The 21725-nt window shown below is 43.0% G+C and overlaps 1 non-coding gene across 1 annotated transcript; it reads right to left on the bottom strand.

Moving 5' to 3' along the window:
* Window positions 1–16878: 16878 nt before the first annotated feature.
* On the bottom strand, window positions 16879–16951 carry TRNAV-AAC (transfer RNA valine (anticodon AAC)). The gene has a single exon. It is a non-coding gene; the product is annotated as a tRNA-Val (tRNA).
* Window positions 16952–21725: the final 4774 nt, after the last annotated feature.

The following is a 21725-nucleotide window of genomic DNA, read 5'->3' on the forward strand; positions in this document are numbered from 1 at the left end:
TGAGCTCTTTGGCTATTAACGATGTGCTTAATAAAAAAAAAAAAATTATTCTCCAAGTGGAAAAGAAGGAGGTTATTTCCAGACTTTGGAAAGGCTTCTGCTGCTTAGGAATAAAGCCTGCCTATGGAAATAGCACGTGGGTATTAAATGATTTAACACATTTTGGTTTATGCTTTTCTGATATATGTGCAAAATACAAGCTAACGGGCTTGACAATATAGCATATACTAAGCAGTGACAGGAAAAAATTAATAGTATGAGGAGACCTTTAATTTTCTTTAATTAGGATAACAGATTTGGGATCTGACTTTTTGATGGAACTGTGCTAATATGCATAACACTTTCCTGGATTATTCACTGGACACATGTCTGCTCCTCTGGAAAAGCCCTCTGCTTCTCTGCAAGGGAACTCGTCTCACCCTGGAATCCAGTGTCTCCTAGCCATCAGGCAGTCTGCAGACACAGTCAGCCCCTGCAGTGTATTCAAGTCTGTTTCAGCAGATTAGATGCCAATGAATGAGTGGCTTCTCTTTTGTTCGCTGTCCCTCCGGGGCTTAGAACGGTGCTCGGCCCCTGTACTTTCTCCGTGGTGGTTTGTGGATGGGAAGACATTTCAGCAGAGCACTCCACAATTGTTGTTCATAGTATTCCTTCACGATCCGTCTGTAGGATCTGCTGTGATGGCCTCTCTTTCATCCCTCGTGTTAGTAATTTGTGTCCTCTCTGTTTTTCTTAGCCTGGCTAGAGGATTATCAATGTTCTGATATTTTCAAAGAACCAGCTTTTGGTTTTGTTGATTCTTCTCTGTTGGTTTCCTGGTTTCAGTTTCATTGATTTTTGCTCTGAATTTTTCTTTTATTCTTCTTGTTTTGGCTTTAATTTCCTAAAGTGGACACTTAGATCTTCCTTCTTCTCTAATGTGTGCATGCGATGCCATGTGTGTCTCTGTAGGGCACAGTTTTTGCTGCACTCCACAAATTTTGATAAGTTGTAATTTGCATTTTCATTTAGTTCACAATGTTTTAAATTTACCTTGAGATTTCTTCTTTGACCCATGTGGTAATTAGAAATGTGTTGTTTAAGCTCCATGTATTCTGGAATTTTCTAGTTACCTTTCTGTTAATTTCTTGTTTAATTCCATTTTAGTATGAGAATAGACATTACGTGATGTATATGTATTTTTCCAATGTTTTAAGGTATATTTTATGGCCCAGGATGTGGTCCATGTTGGTGAATGTTTCAAGTGAATTTGGGAGAAGTGTGTATAATCTGTTGTCTGTTAGGTAGTCTATAAATGTCTGTTACAACCAGTTGATTGATGGTGTTGTTGAGTTAACCTTGTCTTTACTGATTTTCTGCCTGCTGGATCTGTCCTGTCCTGAGAGGGGTGTTGAAGTCTCCAGCTATGACAGTGGATTCATCCCTTTCTCCCTGACTGTTTTTGCCTCATGTAGTTTGATGCTCTGCTTTTAGGCTCAAACACATAAGAACTGCATGTCTCCCAGGGAGCTGACACCTTTTATCATCATGTAATGCCCCTTTTTATCCCTGATAACTTTCCTTGCTTTGAAGTCTCCTCTGTCGGAAATTAACATAGCGACTCCAGCTTTCTTTTGCTTAGTGTTGGCATGGCATCTGTTTCTCCATCCATCCACCTTTGATCCATGTGTGTCTATATGTTTAGGTGGGTTTCCTGTAGACAGCATATCGCGGGGTCTCGTTCTTTCATCCACGCTGACAATCTCTGTCCTCTAAGTGGTGCCTTTGCACCACTGATGTTCAGAGTGATTGCTGACAAGGTCGGATTGCTCTCCACCATGTTAGTTACTCTCCACCAGTTAGTTACTCTCCACCACGTCAGTTGCTCTTTTCTCTTTGTTGCCCTTGTTCTTTATTTATATTTTTGTTTCTTGCTCTTTTACTATCTTTTCTGGTTCTAACTGAGCATTTTCTATGATTCCATTTTCTCTCCTTTCTTTTTTATATGTTTATTTTTATACATTAATAAAAGCATACATTTATACTTTTTTATGCTTCAATAAAAGTATATTTTTATACATTTTATGCTACTTTATTTTAGTGGTTTCCCTAGTGTTTGATGCACATTTATACCCAATCCAAGTCCACTCTGGCACTTCAGAGGAGAGAAACCAGCAATAACAAAATAATCCTAGTTCCTTCCTCTCACCCCTCATCTCATTGACGCCATCTATTTCACTTATACACACAGTATGTATGTAGAGAAAAACATATATGTACACATACACAGTGCACACTTAACATAAGCATACATAACATAGGTATACATAAGCATATATAATCAAATACATCGTGGCTATTATTATTTGGGACAAATTGCTATACATTAGATAAAGAATAAGAAAAATAAAAATTTTTATTTTATCTTCACTTACTTCTTCCTTGATGTTCATCCTTTACTTACGAAGATCCAACTTTGTGACCCATAGTATTTTTCTTCTCTCAAGAATTTCTTTCAACATTTCCTGCAAGGCAGTCCTGCTTATAACAAATTCCTCAGTTTTTGTTTGAGAAAGTCTTTATTTCTCCTTTGCTTTTGAAGGTTAATTTCAGAGTAAAGAATTCTAGGTTGGTGTTTTTTTTCCCTCAACACTTGAAATATTTCAGTCTACTTCCTTCTAGCTTGCATGGTTTCTGAGAAGTCAGAAATAGTTATCTTTGTTCCTCTCTAGGTAAAGTTTTTTTTTTTTGTTTTTTTTGTTTTTTACTTCTCTGGTTTCTGTCAGGATTTCTTCTTTATCTTTGGCTTTCCGTAGTTTGGAGATAATATTCTTAGGTGCAGATTTTTGTTGTTTGTTTTGTTTTTTTTAGTTTTCATAGTGCTTGATGTTCTCTGAGCACCCCGAATCCGTGGTGTGCTCGCGGACATTAACTTGAGGAAATTCTGAGCCCCTGTTGTTCCACATAGTCATCCTGCTCCCTTCTCTCCTCCCCTGGTCTTCCCATTTTGCGTATCTGGCGCTTTCTGGAGTTGTCGCGCCGCTACTGGGTGTCCTGTTGTGTCTTCTCGGCCCTTGTTTTCTCTGCTGCTCTGTGCGCAAGGATGGCGCCGGTGCGCCCTGCGGCGCAGGGAGCCTTCGCTCGGCCGCGTCTGCTTTCCTCGGCGAGCCCTGCGGCGCTCGTCGTTTCTGTTCCAGGGCTCTTCCCGCCTCGCGCTGCCCTGTTTCCTTCCAGGACGTCTCTCCGCTCACGCGGCCCGTCGCGCCTGCCCGCCCGTGGCCGCCGGGGCTGGGCGCGTGCGGCGCAGCTGTTCCGCGTCCCTGCGCTGGTAGCTCTGGCCCTGCGCGGCTCGGCTCCTCTCTAGGCGTGCGCTCGCCCTCCTCCTGGCAGCCGTGTGCTGCTTTCGTGCTGCCTGGGCCTGACGTCTAAGGAGATGTGCAGACGTCTGGGTGGCCACTGCGGCCAGCTGCTGGGGGTGGGGGGGTGTGAGCGGCGCTGCGGGGCCCGTGACCCTTCCGGCTGTCCGCGAGCCGGTGCCTCTGGGCGCTGACCTGGTTGCCGTTTCTCGGCTTCCTTTCCCCTCGTGGGGGTGGGGGGACGGCCGGAGGGGCCAGAGCCGCGTTTCCCCCTCCCCGGAGGGCAGCGCTGGAGAGCTGGCGGGGGCGGGGCGGGGCGCGGCGGGGGCGGGGCGGGGCCGGGCCTCCCCTCCCCCAGCGGCCGGGCTCTGGTTAATTGGTTAATTGGCTTCCCCGGGCGCGGCCTTGGTAGGGAGAACGCAGGGCCCTGGGAAAAGCTGGGGCGGCTTGTCTTCGGCGTCTTCTGTGGGGCTCAGGTTGAGCCCTGGAGGCGAACCTCACGGAGTTGTGGGCGCCCCACGGCCGAGGCCCCCGAGGGCTGAAAGCCCCGGCGGCGCCGCCCGGGCCGCAGACGCAGCAGGGGCTGCTGCCCGCGGGGCCCACGGCTGCTCCCGCGCGCCTCGCCCAGGTGAGCTGTCGTTTCCGGGTCTCTCTCTGCCTGTTTCTCCTCCCTCGGGTGCAGGGGTCTTCCCTGAGTCTTCGCCTCCCCTGCAGATCCAGGAGACGCCGTTGGTTTTGCGGTTTGTTCGGCTTTCTGCTTGTGCGGACGGAGTGGCGTCTTCTGGGCCGCTTCCGTGCGGAACCGGGAAGGTCGCCTCCTACATTGCTCTTCTGTTTTGTTTCACTCGTTTACGGCGTGTTTATAACGTTTATAATGTTATTTTTCGGCTTCCGTACACACTGCGTGCGCCCACCGCCGAGGGTTTGATTTGCGTCCGGCCGCGCTGCTCGTTTCCTCCTCCCGCTGCCGCTCTTCAGCACGTCGCCCCTCGGACTTCGTGGACGGTGCAGCCCCTCTGTGGTGCAGTACGGACGGGCCCTTCACCAGCGTCACGTCGGCCTTTATTTAATGGTATGTGTTTTAGGAGTCAAATTTACTATTTTCAATGGCTTTTGGATTTCAAAGCACAGTTGAAAGTTTTTTTCCCCCCAGTCAGCTTTAAAGGGATATGTTCGTTTGTTCTTCTGGAGCTCGTGAAGTTTTCCTTGTTACATTCGTACCTCTAGTCCATTGGAGTTTACTCTGTTGGGCCATGTGAGGGACGGATCGTTTCAGGCTGGTTGGTGGTTTATGACTTTAGTTCCTTTTGTGTTTTCTCTTTTATTAATCTGTTTTAAAATTTGTTCCTCTTGCCCTTTATTTCTTTTTTTGTTTGTTTGTTGGTCTTTTATTACTGTTCTGAGGTGCATTTTTGTTAATATGATTGTTATGAGTATGAGTTTCATTCCTGTCTCTGAGCACTGCTTTAGCAATTCCTGTAGATTCCAAAAAGCTGTGTTCTTGCCGTTTTCTAGAAATTTTCTATTTCCGTTTTGTGTGTTTCCCTTTGATCCAAGGGTTGTTTAATATCATTAAAAAACATTCCAAGTAGAAGAGACTTGCAAATTTTTGTAATTTGTTTATGGTTTTATTGTGTAATGATAAAAGCATACTGTTTGTACTATTTATTTTAATACTTTTAAACTAGCTCTGTTTTGGATTTATTATTTTTGTGTATGGAATTATATGTAATTGATTTGTATGACGGCTCTGTGTTCACTTGAAAGAACATATGTTCTCTGCTGCCAAAGCACTGGGTTGTAACATTTATATACGACGTCCACGTTATGGGGTTGATTTGTAGGTCTTCTTTATCTTTAACTTTCTCACTACATCCGCCTTGGACTGGGAGAGGTATTTAAAACCCCTTGTAATCAGCATTTGACGCCATCGCTTCCGTCTCCTGTGGCTGCTCCTGTAGGTAAGTTGCTGCTGTGTTTGGGGGCCTATCCACAATGACTCATTTACTCTGCATTGTGCCTTGCAGTTTTCAACGTTATAAAGGGTTTCTTTGTCGTCTAATACCTTTGACTGTGTCCTTTCCATCTAACCTTAGCGTAACAGTCCCCACTTCTCTGTAAAAAGTATGTTTGCTTGCTGTATCTTCGTGCCACCAAGATGGCAGATTCATTAGACGGAAAGGGAACTCGGGCCGCTTTGGAACAAGAGAGGCCCTGGCTCACAGCACTGTGGGGAGGGCGGGGGCGTAAAGCCCTGTCCCCTTCCCATTTGGGATGCACATCTCAGGGCCTCACCCGAGGTGACCTTTTTCTCCAGTTCAGCCAGTACAATCACAGGTTGTACGATTTTCACCTCTAAGGATAATCTGGTTTCAGGTTCTAACCAAACTGCACAATTTCAGGACAGAAAAATCTCGTTTTCTCTCAGAAGAGCAAAACATTGGAAAGAGGAAGTGGGGAGGAAAATATTAGAACTGAAACTAATAATTAATATTTTTTATTCAACACCTGTGGTCTTTGGAGGATTCTGATTTATTATTTTCTTTGGATTTGGAAGGGAGACAAAAATAGACTTTCACAAACAACAGTGATGTAGTTTGCCTAACAGCCAGTGAGAGTCTGTTTTGCCAGTGGAGTTCGACTTCAGTGATGAATCTGAGGCTCGTTTTAATTAAAAGTATTTTTATCCACCAGTTGTATATATTTGCAACTCATTAGACCAAGAACGAGTAGACTACCATGGTGGTTGGCATGCTAATGTTCAAAGATGGTTTTTATCTTTTTGAAGTAGAAGTGAAATATAGTGGCAAAAGGTCATAAATTTGGCAGTTTTGATGAAGCACGTGAAAGGACTTTTCTCTTTTTCATGATGAGGTGTTTTTGGGGAACTAGATTGGGTCACAAGAGCAGAAAGAATATCCTTTGTTGACTTGCTTATCTTTAAAAAAGTATATTTATTTTCTGTAGAAAGTGCAGTGCAATAAAAAGCTCCCAGCTGCCTGTCACTGCAAAGCTTCAGTCCTCCCGGGTTCAGCGCAGCTGTTTATTGGAGAAGAGTGAAGTTATTAAAAGCCTCCGAGTCTCTGAGTAGCTAGCTCATTTACCTACTTCGCTTAAACACTGGTCTAGAATCAGTTCTTGACTAGAGAGCTGCTTATTTTGCAATTAGCAAAGAAGTGAGATTTTTCTGATAATTTGCTAAAATATTCATAAGTTAACTCAATGCCAGTAGTTCACTTAAATGTAGTAAGTACAATGTTTATTACCCACAGTGTGTCTATATTTTTCATATGACACAATTGACAGGGTCTAAAGGCGCCAGAAGCTTTATGGAAATGAAGGTGTATGCTCTTGAGAAACCCTGACTGCACTACAATAGGCACACGATTCTACAATAATTAGGGTCAAGAGACACGTCCCTAGGGGATGAGACACGTCCAGGCAGTGATAGCTCCCATTCGTTGAGTGATTTCTGCATATGGTCTTATGCTAAGTGCTTCACATATGTTAGCAATAATGCATTAACTCTCAGCGTAACTGTAAGTCAGGTATCACTGTAGCTCTGTTTACATGGGATTGTGAGGCTCAGGCTGATAACTGGGTCAAAGTAACAGTAATTACGGGACTGGAATTCAAACATTGGTTCTAGATTATATGCGCCTTTTGTTTTTGTTTTTTTTAATGAAAAAATTTAGCTATAAAAAGGTGACAGAACTAGCGTAATAAATACTCATTTACTCACAAAGTAGCTTAAGAGGCAGTGGAAGCCCTCTGTGCTGTTTCCTCCATTGCTAGTACAGCGTTCGAAGTAACCGCTGTCTGAATTTTGTGATTATCTTCCCCGTATATTCATTTACATAAATGTATACCAGTTTATTTCTAAGCAATATATCCATCCTATGCTTTAAATTAAATATTTTAAAACATGGTTTAAATTAGGAATTTGTATAGATCCGGTATATGTCCTCTGGAATTTGCTTCATTATCTTTGTGAGATTTATCCATGTTGCTACAGGAGTTCCTTTCCATCACGTTAAAGTGACACGTTACCGACTGCTGCAAGACTGTGGTTTCGTTACTTACTCATCCTCTACTTGGTAGGCGTTTTTGTTGACCCTGTTTATTAGCTATTGTGGGGAACACTTAACGTGCTGGTTTTCTTTGTGCGTATCTTAGTTTCCTAGGAGTAGAATGACAAGTGGTGGAGGGGGGAGTATCTTCAGATTTAGGAGACACGGTTGTCCCTCAGCATCCAAAGGGGGTGGGCACCGAAATCCGTGGGTGCTCGAGCCCGTTACGGAGAACGCGCAGCGGTCCGCCCGCTGCGTCTGCGGTGGGAAGGGGGTCTGTAGGTCCAAAGGAGTTTCCCCAGCCCCTGTGTTGATGTGTATTGACACTGGTATTTCTATTGTTCTATGATGTACCTCTGTGTTGCAAACTTGTTTTTATATTTATTTTTGTAAATCTGACTATGGGAACTGCTTCCTCAGTGTGATTTTTGTTCACATTTCTCCTTGGCATTGGCTGAGCGTCTTTTTAAATGAATGTGCCATTTGTCTGCGTCATCTGTGAAGTGCCTGCTCATGGATTTTGTTCATTTTCCACATAAGAGCCCATTTTAAGTTAGCTGTCGTTTTCTTATTGTCTTGTAGAAGTTCTTTACTTGTCCTGGCTGTTGATTATTCTCCTTTTACATGCGTTCAGAATGTGTTTTTTAAAACTGAGTCATCTTTCTTCAATTTGAGTTGATGTCTTTTGATGAGCAGATATATTAAAATATGAATACAGTCAAATTAATCTTTTTCTTTGAGTTATAATTTTTGTTTTTTAAATAACTGTGTATTTTAAAATATACTTGCAGTATTTCTCAAAACCTCTGTTGAGATTCTGTATTATAATTACAGACTAATTTTTAGAGAAATATTTAAATATATGCATACTCCTATCTATGAACATAATATATTACTCATTTTGTCTTCTTTAACAAAATATTTTAATTAAGTTTTATATTTATTCCTTAAGATATAGCATACATTTTGTTAGATTTTTCCCCCTACATTCCATATAGTATGAGATTGTATTAATATTGCATTTATTTGAATTATAGATATCCTGTAAATAGTTTAACAATATTTTATATTCCAATCCGTGAACATGGTGTATCTCTGCATGTTTAGAGTCTGTTTAAAAGAGAATTTTATCCCTGTATAGGAATGCAATGATTTTTATATACTGGTTTTTAAAATCAAATTTATTATTGTTTAATTTACCTATGAATAAAGCTTCTGTAAACAGCATGCAGATTATTGTGTGAACCTAAGATTTCAAATCAGTTGGGTAAATATCTTGGAGTATGATAGATTATATGATAAGGCCATGTTTAACTTGTATTTGGTAGTGCAAGTTTCCCTCTAAGCTCTGATTTTACTGCATCCAAAGCAAAGTTTAGTTTGTATTTTCATTTAGTTTAAGATGTTTTGAATTTCTTTTGGGATTTCCTCATTGACCCCTATGTTATTTAAAAGTGTGTTGTATAATCTGCAAATATTTGGTAATTTTACATTATCTTGCTCTTATTGATTGACAATTTAATTTTATTGTGGTCTGAGAACATATTTTGTATGGTTTTTATTCTTATAAATCTGTTATGCTTTATTGACAAAGATTATGGTCTATCTTGGAATGTTCTATGTGAGCTTGAAAAGAGCGTGTACTCTGCTGTTCTTGACTGAACAGAAAGGACAATGAGATCAAATTGGTTAATAGCATTGTTCAGGTTTTCTACGTCCTTACTGGTTTTCTGACTGCTTGAGTTTCAATACTGACAGAGAGGTGCTGAAATCTCCAACTAGGTTAGTGGATTTGTCTACCTTCAGTTTTTTTCCTAATGTATTTTGACACTGAGTTGTCAGGTTCATACACATTTTGCATTCAGACATACACATTATGGTTTCTTAGAGGATTAACACCTTTATCGAGATGTGGGTGACACCTTTATCCCTGAGAATGTTCCCTGCTCCCAAGTTTGTCTTCAGCTGGTACGGTGGTCCCTGCTTTCTCTGATTAGTGTTAGCACAGCAGTTCCTTCTCCTCCCTTTACTTTAACTTGCTTGAGTTATATTTAAAGTGGTTTTCTCGTAGACAAAAATATAGCTGGGGATTTTTTAATCTACTCTGAAAATCTATGTCTATTAAATTATTTACAGTTAAAGTGATTATTGACATAGTTGGATTAATATATACTGTGTGTGTAACTTTTTTCATTGCCCTTATTCTTTGCTTCTTTAAAAAAAGACTCCGTTTTCAGACTCCTCTTGTTTTACTGAGCATTTTATGTGATTCCATTTTATTTCTTTATACAATATCAATTACACTTCCTTTAAAATTATTTAGTGCCTGAAGTTTACAATATACATTCTTAGCTCTTCCAAGTCCGTCTTCAAACAACACTTGACCACCTCACGTGTGACGTGGCTGCCTTGTAACTGACCGCTCCTGCCTTCCGCTCGCTGGCTTTTATTTCGTTATCCGTGTACTAGAGCGACTCAGCTCCATCGTCACTGCCACTAGCTTCTGCTGCATAACAAGCTACCCAGAATCTTAGTGAAGTAAAACAACACAGATTTACTATTTTTCATGATTCTACAGGTCAGCTGAGTGGTTTGCTGGTCTCCGCTGGTCTCCGCCAGGGTTGCTCACATCTCCGCAGCAGCTGGTGGGCTGTCTGCGTGAGGGTCGGAGACAGTCTCACCGGGATGAACTGGCTCTTCTCCTTGAGTTCTTCTCTCTAGCAGGCTCGTCCGAGTTTATTTTCATGCGTGTCCTTATGGCAACTACAGAGAAGTGAGGGGGAGACGGCGGGTGGGCATAAAGAAAGGAGGAGGAAGACAAGGAGGAAAATAAGAAAAATAAGAAGAAACACTTGAACTCCTTTTAAAGGCTCTGCTTTCATCGCATTTGTTGTCCCGTTGGCCAGGGCAGGTTACGCGGCGAGTCCGCAGAGCGTGGCAGGGGCACTGCCAGAGCCGCGGGTTCGGCGAGGTGGGGCGCACTCAGGCTGCCAGTCTCCCGAGGTGCTTGTCCTTACGTTTACTCCTTGTGCCACCCCTGTGTGCCTGCTGACGAGGTCTGCGGTTAACGCTTTTACCTGCTTTCCTCGTGAACAACGTAAGATGATTAAACTCATAAATTTCTACGAACCCCCATTGTCTTGTCAGGTACTTTTGTTCTAAGTTTTCGACCCCATGTTAGTTATTATTTTGTATAGTCAACATTTCCTCCATCTTACCTGCTTTTATTTGTTTCTTCGCTCCATTTCTTCTTGTTTCTTATTCATTGTCTGTTGAATAACTTCCATCCTCCTGAAGCAGTTCTTTACAGCTTATTTTAGGGGAGATCTGTTGGAGGTCAATCTTTTGAGATGTAAACTGAATAAAAAGTGTTTACTTTCTCCTTGTTGACGATGTTTCTGTGGTCCTCTGGCTTGGAGTTTTGCTGTGAAAAATTATGCTGTTGATTTAATTACCCCCTTCCTAGTACTGTGTCCTCTCTCTCTGACCGCTTTGAAAATCTGCCTTGTTTTCCTGTTTGTTTCTTCCAGAGACCTGCAGCGCCATTCTCATGTGTCTAGGCGTGGGTGTCTTCTTTTTCCTGCTTGTGTTTCCCAGGGATTTTTGAATCTGAATTCTCAGTCATATGCTTGTTGAATACAGCATGACACCAAGTTTTCCATACTTCCGTTACTGCGGTTAGACATAATGTTCCTTTTCCATGTCTGTTAACTTCTTACTCATACTTTACATCTTTCTGTCTCCACAGTTTTCCGGGTTAGTTTTTAGGTCAGCTGTCAGCTGTACCTCCCGCTGCACGCAGTCTGCTGTGTAATCGTCCAGTAAGGTTTTAATTTCAGTGATTATATTTTTTTTCTTTAGGATTTTTTTCCCTAACCTGAGTGGGGTTCTAAATAGTATCTTAAGCTTTTTGTGTTTTTGAAAGATCTCTGTTTTTAAAAAATGTTTTAAATATACCTATTTTATTTTTTGTAACTGATTATCCATGATCTAAAATCTTTGGGAGTCAAAATCATGTTTGCTTCTTGTGTTGATTTAAGTTTCATTCACTTTCCATAGGACTTTGATTGCTTTTTCAATTTTATAAACATTAAATATAATATTATACAATATTTTAAGTTATTTTCACAATCTTTTTTGTAAATACACATTTTTGTTCTGTTAATGAATAATTTTATCAACTTTGCTTTGCAAATATTTGAACTAGACATGTGAACTGCTTTTTCTATTTAGAAGAATTTCTCTTTCAAATCCAGTTGAGTGTTTCCTGACCTCACCATTTTGTGGCAAGCAATATTGAAAGATAAAGAATCCTTTGGACTGAACATTGTACAGTTGAAAAGCTCTGCCTGGTACAGATATGATCCAAATTGTATCCTGGTCAGTATGTCGATACTGATTTTATTTTGAGTTTTACTCTTTGGATGGAGGAAAACAGCAGCCAGGCACCGGGCTGCCCTCCCTGGAGCTCAAGTGGCTCTGTGTGGAGACACACACACACCACTAGGAGGAACGCTGATAACCTGATGTGTACACATCACACGTGCGCATGTGTGCCTGCGTATATGTGCAGTTCCGCAAAGTACAAGAAAATCACTTAATTTAAATTAAAAAAAATTATATGTTAAAAGGCCAGAAAGTCATCTTACCCCTCCTCTCTTCTTCCTCCTATTCCCAAAATAAAATATATTACCTGTAGGCTTTTCGTTCACTTAACCGTTGCTATATAATGTTTGAGACTTCAGAGTACTTCGCTAATGATCAGCTCTGTGAGTGGAAAGTATCTCCCACACTGAGCTGCTAACGGGGCGTGGAAATGAGGAATAAACTCTATTGGGTGGTTTCAACCAGGGAAAACATGGATTAAATTTAGAGGTATTATGTAATGAGAGACAGTCTCTGGAATTGAGGACTGAGATATATTTAAAAAAAGTCACTGGAAGGAAGTGGTATTGGTGACGATAACAAGGAGAAATGGAACAAATCATGCGCTTTTCATGAGGCTGCGTATTCTCAGGACATGGTAAACATTCTCTGTAGATTTCTTCGGGCTGTTGCTCAGGCTGTGCTATATTTTAGATCATTTATCTGGAGTAGGTTTTCAGGAAAATTGACGTTGATTACTGGTTTTCTTTTTCTTTGCTGCACAAACAATAATAAATCAGGAATAATGGAAATCTAAAAATAAAAAGGTAAACACGATTTTCCCGCTTCTTGTTCATATGCATGTACAATTTTGCATAATTGTAATTACAGTGCTTTCTGATTTTTCTCTCTGCATTTCTGTGTCTCTGCATTTCTCTTATTGTTCAGCATTGTCCTCATTTTTCGTGGCTTCATCATATTTTACCTTTGGGATATGGAATCGTTTATTTAGCTCTTGCTCTGTTAGTGGTGAACATTTATGTTGTTAGAAAGTCTTCATTTTGCAGGAAGCACCGTTATTTGTCCACCCGGCATCCATTTTCCTCTGTTTCCTTTCTGACAGAAGCCCGGTTTTGTACAGATATGCACGCATCTTCTTTGTGGCTCAGGGGGAGATGGGTCCATCCCGAACCTCAAGGTGGAGCCGGGTTTGACAAGGCCCGCCGGCGCCTGGCGTTCCTTTGGCGAACGTCACCGGTCTGGGGCCGCAGGGTGATGTGATCAGACCCGGGATCGGCATCCCTGTGTGCCACTTACCAACAATACGGCTCTAGGGATGGTACGTAATCACGCTCCCATTTCCCTCACCTGCAAACTAACTATAATAGCACCTACAGCGTGGCTGTTTGAAGTATCAGTAAGTGAATGCACCTTAAGTCGTAAGTCTGTGTAAATGTGCAGTGTAGCACTGGCACACAGCAGGTATTCAGCGTCGCCTACATTCTTCTGTCCCTTGTACAGTGTCATGTCCTCGGAAAACAGCCCGAGGTAGGATTCCTTCTATACTTAGCACACACGTGTGTCTGTGTTTAGATGCAAAACCTAGAGACCTTGAACCATTAAAATTTTAGACCTAGGGCCATTATTTACTTTGTATGTCAAAGCAGATCCAAAGGGGTAAAGGAAATTCACTTAAGCCTGTTAGTGACCAGTTTTCACTGACTCTCCAAGTTGAGTGCTCCTTCTTTTAAAATTTACAAAGACAATACCTTAGTATAGTGTTGTTGTCTTGTCTATCCATCTATTCATTGAAAACTCACTTTTAAAGCACCTGCTCTGGGCCAGGCGTAATCCTAGCTTCTGGGGAATTCAGGGCACAAAACAGACTGAACTTCATTTTAACTATGATGGGAAGCCACTGACTGGCTTTGTTTGGGAGAGAGGCATGATATGTCCTGTTTAAGAGGAATCGCTCTGGCTGCTCCATGAGACGGGACTGCAGGGAGATCAAGAAGGATGCGGGGAAAGGCGCTGGGAGGCTTGACGAGAGGTGGCTGTAGCCTGGGAGAGAGCGGTGAGTGGAGAGGAGGCGGGAAGTACAGGGATTCAGGCTACGGTATCCTTGCTGAAATTTTAAGCAGGGTGTATGGTAAGTGCGGAGTGAAGATGCCCCCCTGGACCCGTGTCTCCACGCCAGCCTCTAAGAGGTCACCGTCGAGTGTGTACCTGTCACCAAACTGCTGCCTATGTTAGTCACAGATAGATTAGGTGCAGATGAAATAATTTTTTTTTCAATTTATTTGCAGTTTTTTCCCCCTTGTTTTATGTTGCTAACTCCTTTCCTGGAGCTGAGTTAAGACTTAATGAGGATTTGGAAGTCAGAAACAACCCACCTCACAGCTGGGCTTTGGTAAAACAGTTGCTTCAGACAACAAGCGAGCAGACAAGTAACGTCATAGGGAAGTTCTCTCTCTTTTTCTTTTCTTTTCTCCGTTTAGTTGGGCGAGTGCCGTTTCCCAGGGTTGGAATGTTTGTTTCGTCCCCTTTTCTTCTTTTTCCTCCTTCTAAGACTTCGGGCTGGAAACCAGCAGAGGGCACTGATAACCCTGCACATGCAGAAATCTCATGGAACTATACAAACAAACAAAAAGTGGAACAGGGTTGTAAGGCAGGGACCATAGCACAGTGCAACTACAGAAACGCAGTTTGGGGTTTGTTTTAAGAAAGTCAAACTATATTTCTAATGGGCGGGACCTTCCTCATCCCCCCTGTAGTGCATTTGAATGTGGGCTCCTAAAGATACTCTAACATGCACAATAAATGATTTTGGTAGAGTGAAAATAGCTATTTAATAATATTTTCTCATCTAATTATTAATTATTTTATTTGATTCATAATGTTCCCAGACTGAAATCCTCTGTGTAAGTTGGTTAGAAAATTGAAATAGGCTTGGTTTGATTGTATTTTTACTTACCTTTCAGATTGCACGTGTGTATATGTGTAGTCAAAATCTTAAAAAGTATTCAAAAGGTTATGTACATATAAAATAATTTTTATTGATTGGTGGGGAAAGTGCGAATAACAAATGTAATTTGCAGTTATTATTTGTTCTTGTTAAAAACTCAGACGGATGCAGGTTTGAATTTGAATTTCTAACAAAATGTAAACAAGCAGAAATATTCTAGAATTAATGCATTTGTTTATTCATTTATTGTCAGAGGGAATTCAGCCTCTGTAACAGCTATAGAAACTCACCCTAAAGAGAGTAATGCCAGATGATCAAGCCATTTGATCAAGTCACCTGACATGACTCTAGAAGAATAATGTATCATTTTTCTCTAAGTCAGAGCTGCTGTCATAAGGAACTCTTCTGGTGTAATCCTGACACTTTTCAGCTATGCAAAAAGTCTTTCAGGATTTTACTTACCAATTCTACTAAAATGATTCACTGTATACATTGCAGATGTTTTTTGGAAGCTAATATCCAGATGCTGAGCACCCTTTTGTGTGTGTGATGGACTTCCTAGTGTCCTAGCAGACTTTTCAGAGCCAAGAAATACTCTATTTCTGCTGCAGGGTAATGGGCTGCTTTCATCAGCCACTAGAAGCATTAATCTCAGTGTCTCCACCGAAGTATGCTTTCAAAATGAGGAAAAAGCAGATTTTCTAAGAAATGTAGAAGAATTCATTCTCAAGATGTTTTATGCTTTGCACATTGGGGAGTCTGTAGAAATGGTTAGTCTTATGTCACGGAAAACTGAGTTCTCTTTCACTGTGACCCGCTTTGAAGAATGAGAACCGCATTTTCCCCTTCATGGCGACAGTGCGACCGCGGACCCTGTGACACCTGATTCTGGGGATTCGTTTCCCATTCTTTGATGATTTAATGAGCAACACTGCCACAATGCACACGTTTTTCTTGGCTTGCTTCCTTGGTAGTAAGTAATGGGATGTGGCAATTCATGGCTTCCTGCCTGTGGATGGCAGTAACTCCTGCTTAAATGTTTGCAGCCCTTAACTGTGAGATCCTCAAGTAAGCATTTCCCGTCCTTTGTCAGTTTTCTTTCCAAAGAAAACACTAATTTACTTAGTCTGAACTATACACATACATCTATAAATGGGCATACATACATATCTGTCAGACTTACACACACACACATTGCAAGCTAAGTATGCTGGGTCTGTGTTTAGTGCTAAGAGTTGGTAGTATGAACCCCAGGTTAAAAGGAAAACGAGGCCGCAAAGAGCTAACCTAAAAAAAATGGCACTGGGGTATTTCCATATGTTTATATGCGACTCGTTTTCCTTCTTACATAAATTAGCAAACGCTGCCGAGCCAACCGAGTTTCTTACCTCGAGACAACGGGCATCGCAGAGGCTCCAGGAATACGTTCCAGGCTCTGGGAACAAGCGTGTCTGCCACGAAAATTATGTGCTCTGATTAATACAGCCCATCTGGGCTTTCTGACTGCGACTTTTCGTAGACACAGGGAATTAAAGGGCTTAGACGCTCAATACCGTTCAGCGCACACGTGCGTGACGCGTGGTTCGCTCGGCCCCGCGCGGCGGCGGCGGCGGCGGGGCTCCAGGCTCGGGGCTCGGGGCTCCGGGCTCCGACTGCTCCGCTGCTTTCCCGGTCCCCCCCTTACTTTCTCTTTTAAACCTGCTCTTCCTGCCGTTTGAGTCCCTGGTCCTGCTCCTCAGCCCCAGACCCCCTTGCATGGCTCTCCCCGGGGTCTCTGGGCTCCGAAGCCGAGCTCTGCCCTCTGCCCGAGGCCCCACGGCTGTGCCCGGGGGAGCCCGCCGCCCGTTCGGCCTCCGCGCAAAGCCACACCGCTTCCCTGGGGGAGGAGGGTGGGTCAGGGAGGAAGAAAGGCCCCCTGAGATCTCTTTAACTAACGTCCCTCTGAGGATTTAAGTTTTTTTTAAAATATACACACATATATGTACATAGATGTGGTTTTTAAGTATATACACATATATGTATATATTCTTTATTTTTTAATACAACTGATACTGTTTTTTTGATTTGTAAATTTATTTTAAATTTATTTTTTATTTTTTGGTGGGGGAAGATAATTAGGTTTTCTTATGTGTTTATTTTTTGGAGGAGGTACTGGGGTTTGAACCCAGGACCTCATGCATGTTAAGCATGCGCTCTACCACTGAGCTGTACCCTCCCTGCTGAGAATTCAAGAGTTTTTGAAAATGTTTACATTAAGACCAAAATTCACTGCATAAATTACATGCTTGGATATGTCGACTTTTGATGTCTAAGTGAAGTGACCTCAGTTTCTGATGACTTCGCATAAACCACCTCCAAACCATTGCTGGTTTAGTAGACGTCCCTATGTACTCACACATGTGATTCTTTTTAACTCAGAAAAATGAATGTAATTTTTATGGCTTCTGGATGATAAATTTTAAAGTCAATATTATTGCAATGATAATTCTCTTAGCCCCAAACGGAAGTCTAATTTATGAGAACTGGGCTGGGTTTCCTTTGGGAAAGAGTGGAGAATCTTCACTCAGGGTAACTAATGATGGACACAAATAGCTGGAACAGAAAGAACCTGAAACCACAGGAGAATAAGGACCTTGGTAGAAAACTCAAGGGAAGAATTGAGGGTCACTAAACCCAACAGTGTTAGAAGCAGGTATGGCGTCTGGTGTCTAAAACTTATAATCTGGAATCAAGTTTACGGGACTCAGGACAAGAGTCCAGCAAATTGGAAGGTGAGATGAGAGAAGGTCTCGAAAGTCGACTTGTCGGGGCAGCTTCCTTGCTTCCTCCCTGAGCTGCAGATGTAAATCCACACGGTCGAGCTGGGGCCACACCCTGCTTATACACAGGGCGACTCTCATCCCTGCCCCAGATGGAGCGGCTGGCTCTGGGCGGTTGTACTTGGCGTCATCTGGCTTGGGCTATTTCCAGAGCGCAGACATGGCCTCGCCCCCAGCTCAGCAAAACTGACCACATTGCCAATGAAGGGAATTTTGTGGGTAAAATACAGGGTTCTGAAGATTTGTGTCTGAGCTGGGTCAGTGCCCGTAATAGTTTCCACCCTACCCACTTGTGAAGTCACAAGATACCTTTTCTTTCTTGTCCACCTTTATTGAGAGATGTGTATGTCACGAAATGATCACCACAGTAGGTTTAGTGAACATCCAGCATATCCTATTGATACAAAATGAAAAGAAAGGAAAAGATTTTTTTTTCTTGTGATGAGAACTCTCAGAGTTTGCTGGCTTAGCAGCTTTCATACATAACATTCAGCAGTGTTAACTGTGTTTATCAAGTTGTACATTACATCGTTAGTAGTTATTTGTCTTAAAACTGGACATTTGTACCTTTCGGCTAACTTCATCCAGTTCCCCCTGCTCCCTCAGCCCGCTCTGATCACCCAGCTGTGATCCCTTTTTCTTTGAGTGAGTGTGTTTTTGAAGTGTAATTGACCGGCAGCACTGTGTCAGTTCCTGGTACATGACGTCGTGATTCCATGTTTCTGTGCATTTCAAAATGACCACCACAAGTCTAGTAACCATCTGTCACCATACAATATGATGTTATTATTGACTGTATTCACCAGACTGTACGTTTTATACCTGTGATTAGTTTATTTTATAACTGAAGTTTGTACCTCTTAATCTCCCTCACCTATTTTCTCGTCCACCCCCTCCCTCCCCTCTGGTAACCATCTGTTTGTTCTCTGTATCTGCGAATCTGTTTCTATTTTGTTTGTTCATTTGTTTTTTAGATTCCACATATAAGTGAAATTATACAGTATTTGTCTTTCTCCATCTGATTTATTTCACTTAGCATAACACTAAGCTAGGGTTAGGCACATTTGGCAAGATTTTGTTCTTATGTTTGAGTAGTAGTCCATTGTGTGTGTGTGTGTATGTGTGTGTGTATGTGTGTGTATGTGTGTGTGTGTATGTGTGTGTGTGTGTATGTGTGTGTGTGTGTATGTGTGTGTGTGTGTATGTGTGTGTGTGTGTGTATGTGTGTGTGTGTGTATACATACACACACACACACACACACACACACATACATACCCACACCACATCTTCTTTATCCAGTCGTCTGTTGATGGAACTGAGGTGGCTTCTATACTTTGGCTGTTGTAAATAATGCTGCAGTAAACATAGGGGTGCATGTATCTTTTTGAATTAGTGTTTTTGTTTTCTTCAGCAATTCCACTGCCAGATACGTGGATTGTTCAGTAAGTCTAGTTTTAATGTTTTGAGGAACCTCCGTCTGTTCCCTGTAGTGGCTGCACCATTTACATTCCCACCGGCAGTGCACTCTCAGCCTGTGTGTCTTCAGATCTGAAGGGAGTCTCTTGTCGGCAGCTTGGATGTGGGTCTTATTTCTGTGTCCTTCAGTCAGTCTGTGTCTTTAATCGGAGCGTTTAGTTCCATTACATTTAAAGTAACCATTGACAGGCATGCACTTGCTGCCTCTTTGTTCGTTGTTTTCGGGTTGTTTTTGTAGATCCTTTGTTCCTTTCTTCTTTTGGTCTCTTCCCTACCGATTTAATGGACTGTCTTTAGTGTGATGTTTGGGTTTCTTTCTCTTTTTTTTTTTTTTTTTTGGTGTGCTTCTATTACAGACTTCTGGCTTGTGGTTCCCATAAGGTTTATGTATAGCAATCTGCATACACGTGGTTGTTCTAAGTTGATAGTGTCTTAAATTCAGTGCCTTTTAACAAACCTGCGTTCTCACTCGTCCCGCGCACACACTGAGCGTTTCTGACGCAGGTCTCGCGCCTGCTGTGTGTGTCCCTGGCTCTGGGCGTGGGCGGCTGGACTGCTCTTGCGTCTAACCTTCCTATTCGCTTCTTAAGTGTTGGATCTACTGGCTTTACTGTATATTTAACTTTGCCAACGAAATTTTTTTTCTTTCACAATTTTCGTACTTCTGGCCATGGTGTTTCCTTCTCCGCAGAGAAGCCCTTTAAGGTTTCTTGTGGAGCCAGCTTAGCGGCGATGGGCTCTTTTACCTTCGCGGGTCCGCAACAACTCTTCATTTTGCCCTGAAATGTGATGACGGCCTTGCTGGGCGGCGCGTCCCTGACCGGAGGTCATCTTCCTTCCATCGCTGTAGGTGCGCCGGGCCGCACCCTGCCGGCCTGTGCAGCTTCCACTGAAAAGCCGGCTGCCGTCTTACAGAGTTCCTTTGTACAAAACTGGTCCTCATTCCCTCGCTGTGTTTTCTATTCTTTTCCTTTACTTTTTGCCGTTTCAGTCACAGCGTGTACTGACGTGGGCTTCTTTGGGTTGATCTTATTTGGGGTTTTCTGTGCTGCCTGGACGCGTGTCCTCTCCCAGGCTAGGGGAGCTTCGGCTGTTATGTCTTCACATACAGTCTCTGCCCCTTTCTCTCTCTCTCTCCTTCTGGGGCTCTCATAATGCAAACGTTAGTATGTATGATTTTATCCCAGGGGTCTCTTAAACTGTCCTCATTTTAAAAAAGTTCTTTTTTCTGATCAGCTTGAGTGATTTTCACTACACTGTCTCCCAGTTCACCGATCTGTTCCTCTGTATCATCTAATCTACTCTTGATTCTTTCTAGTGTATTTTTTTTTATTTCAGTTACTGTATTATTCAGCTCGGTTTGGTTCTTTATATTTTCTAACTGTTTGTTAACCTTCTCACTGTTTATCCATTCTTCTCTTCAGTTTGTTGAGTGAATTTATGACCAGTACCTTGAACTCTTTATTGGGTAAATTAACTTATCTCCACTTGACTTAGCTCTTCTTCTGGAGTTTTATCTTGTTCCTTTATTTCAAAAATACAATTCCATTGCCTCATTTTGTCTGATTCACTGTGTCTATTTCTATGTATTAGGTAGTCAGTTCTGTTTCTTGATCTTGGAGGAGTGGCCTTTTGCAGGAGACGCCCCGTGGGGCCCAGCAGCACACTCCCCTCTGCTCACCAGAGCTGTATGCTCTAGGGGGCCCCTACCGCAGGCTGCACGGGCCCTTCTTTTGTGCGGGGCTGACTAACGTGGCCACGCTGGTCCTGGCCCAGCTGGGTGCCAGGCAATGCCCAGTGCAGGGGCTGTCAGCCACTAGTGGGTGAAGCTGGGTCCAGGGGCGGCTGGCTGTGGGTCCAGGGGTCCTGGAGCTGGTGTTGGCCTGCTGGTGGGTGTGACTGGGTCCCAGGGCTACTGGTTGGGGGCCCAGGGTGCCTTGGGACTGATGTGCCCCCCTCTGGGTAGCACAACCAGAGCCCAGGGGGCTGGTGCCTGCTCATTGGTGGGTGACGCTGGTCCTGGGGCAAGTGCTCGTCCACTGGTGGGCAGGGCCAGGCCCTGGGCCATCTGAAGGATGGGGCTGTATCCTAGGGGCTGGGGGTGTTAACCTGGGCCTACGGCTGCTGTCAGCCTGCTGGTGGGTGGAGCTGTGTCTCCATGCAGCTAGCTGCGTGGCCTGCAGGGGACCCAGGACTGGTGCTGACTTGCTGGTGAGCGGGGTTGGGTACTGATGCTAATAAGTTGGAGGGAATACTCCAGAAGGGTGCTCACCAGCCCCAGTGTCCTCTGATAGAACAAGCCCCCCAATGGCTGCCTCCAGCATCTGTGTCCCCCAGTGAGTCCCAGGTGCCCCTCCCCCCCCCAGGAGGCTCCCCAGGATCAGTCAGTGGGTCTGACTCTGGCTCTGTTTGTCTTTTTATGGCCCCTTCTTTATGTCTTTAGTTGTAGAAGATCTTTTTGCTAGTCGTCTTGTCATTCTCGTCAGGAGTTGCTCTGTAAATAGTTGTAACTGTGGTGCGCCTGTGGCAGGAGGCCAGCTCAGGGTCTTTCTACTCTGCCATCTTCTGTGGTCTCTCTTAAAAATGTCTGAAGAGTGTTCTTAATTCAGTGGGATTCTTCTGAGTTCTACCTGGGCCCTTCCTCCCTTGGTCCTGCCTTGATTGGTTTCCATGGTTTTCATTCTCTTGCTTTGT

This window comes from Camelus bactrianus, chromosome 23 (genome assembly GCF_048773025.1).
Source record: "Camelus bactrianus isolate YW-2024 breed Bactrian camel chromosome 23, ASM4877302v1, whole genome shotgun sequence".
NCBI lineage: Eukaryota > Metazoa > Chordata > Mammalia > Artiodactyla > Camelidae > Camelus > Camelus bactrianus.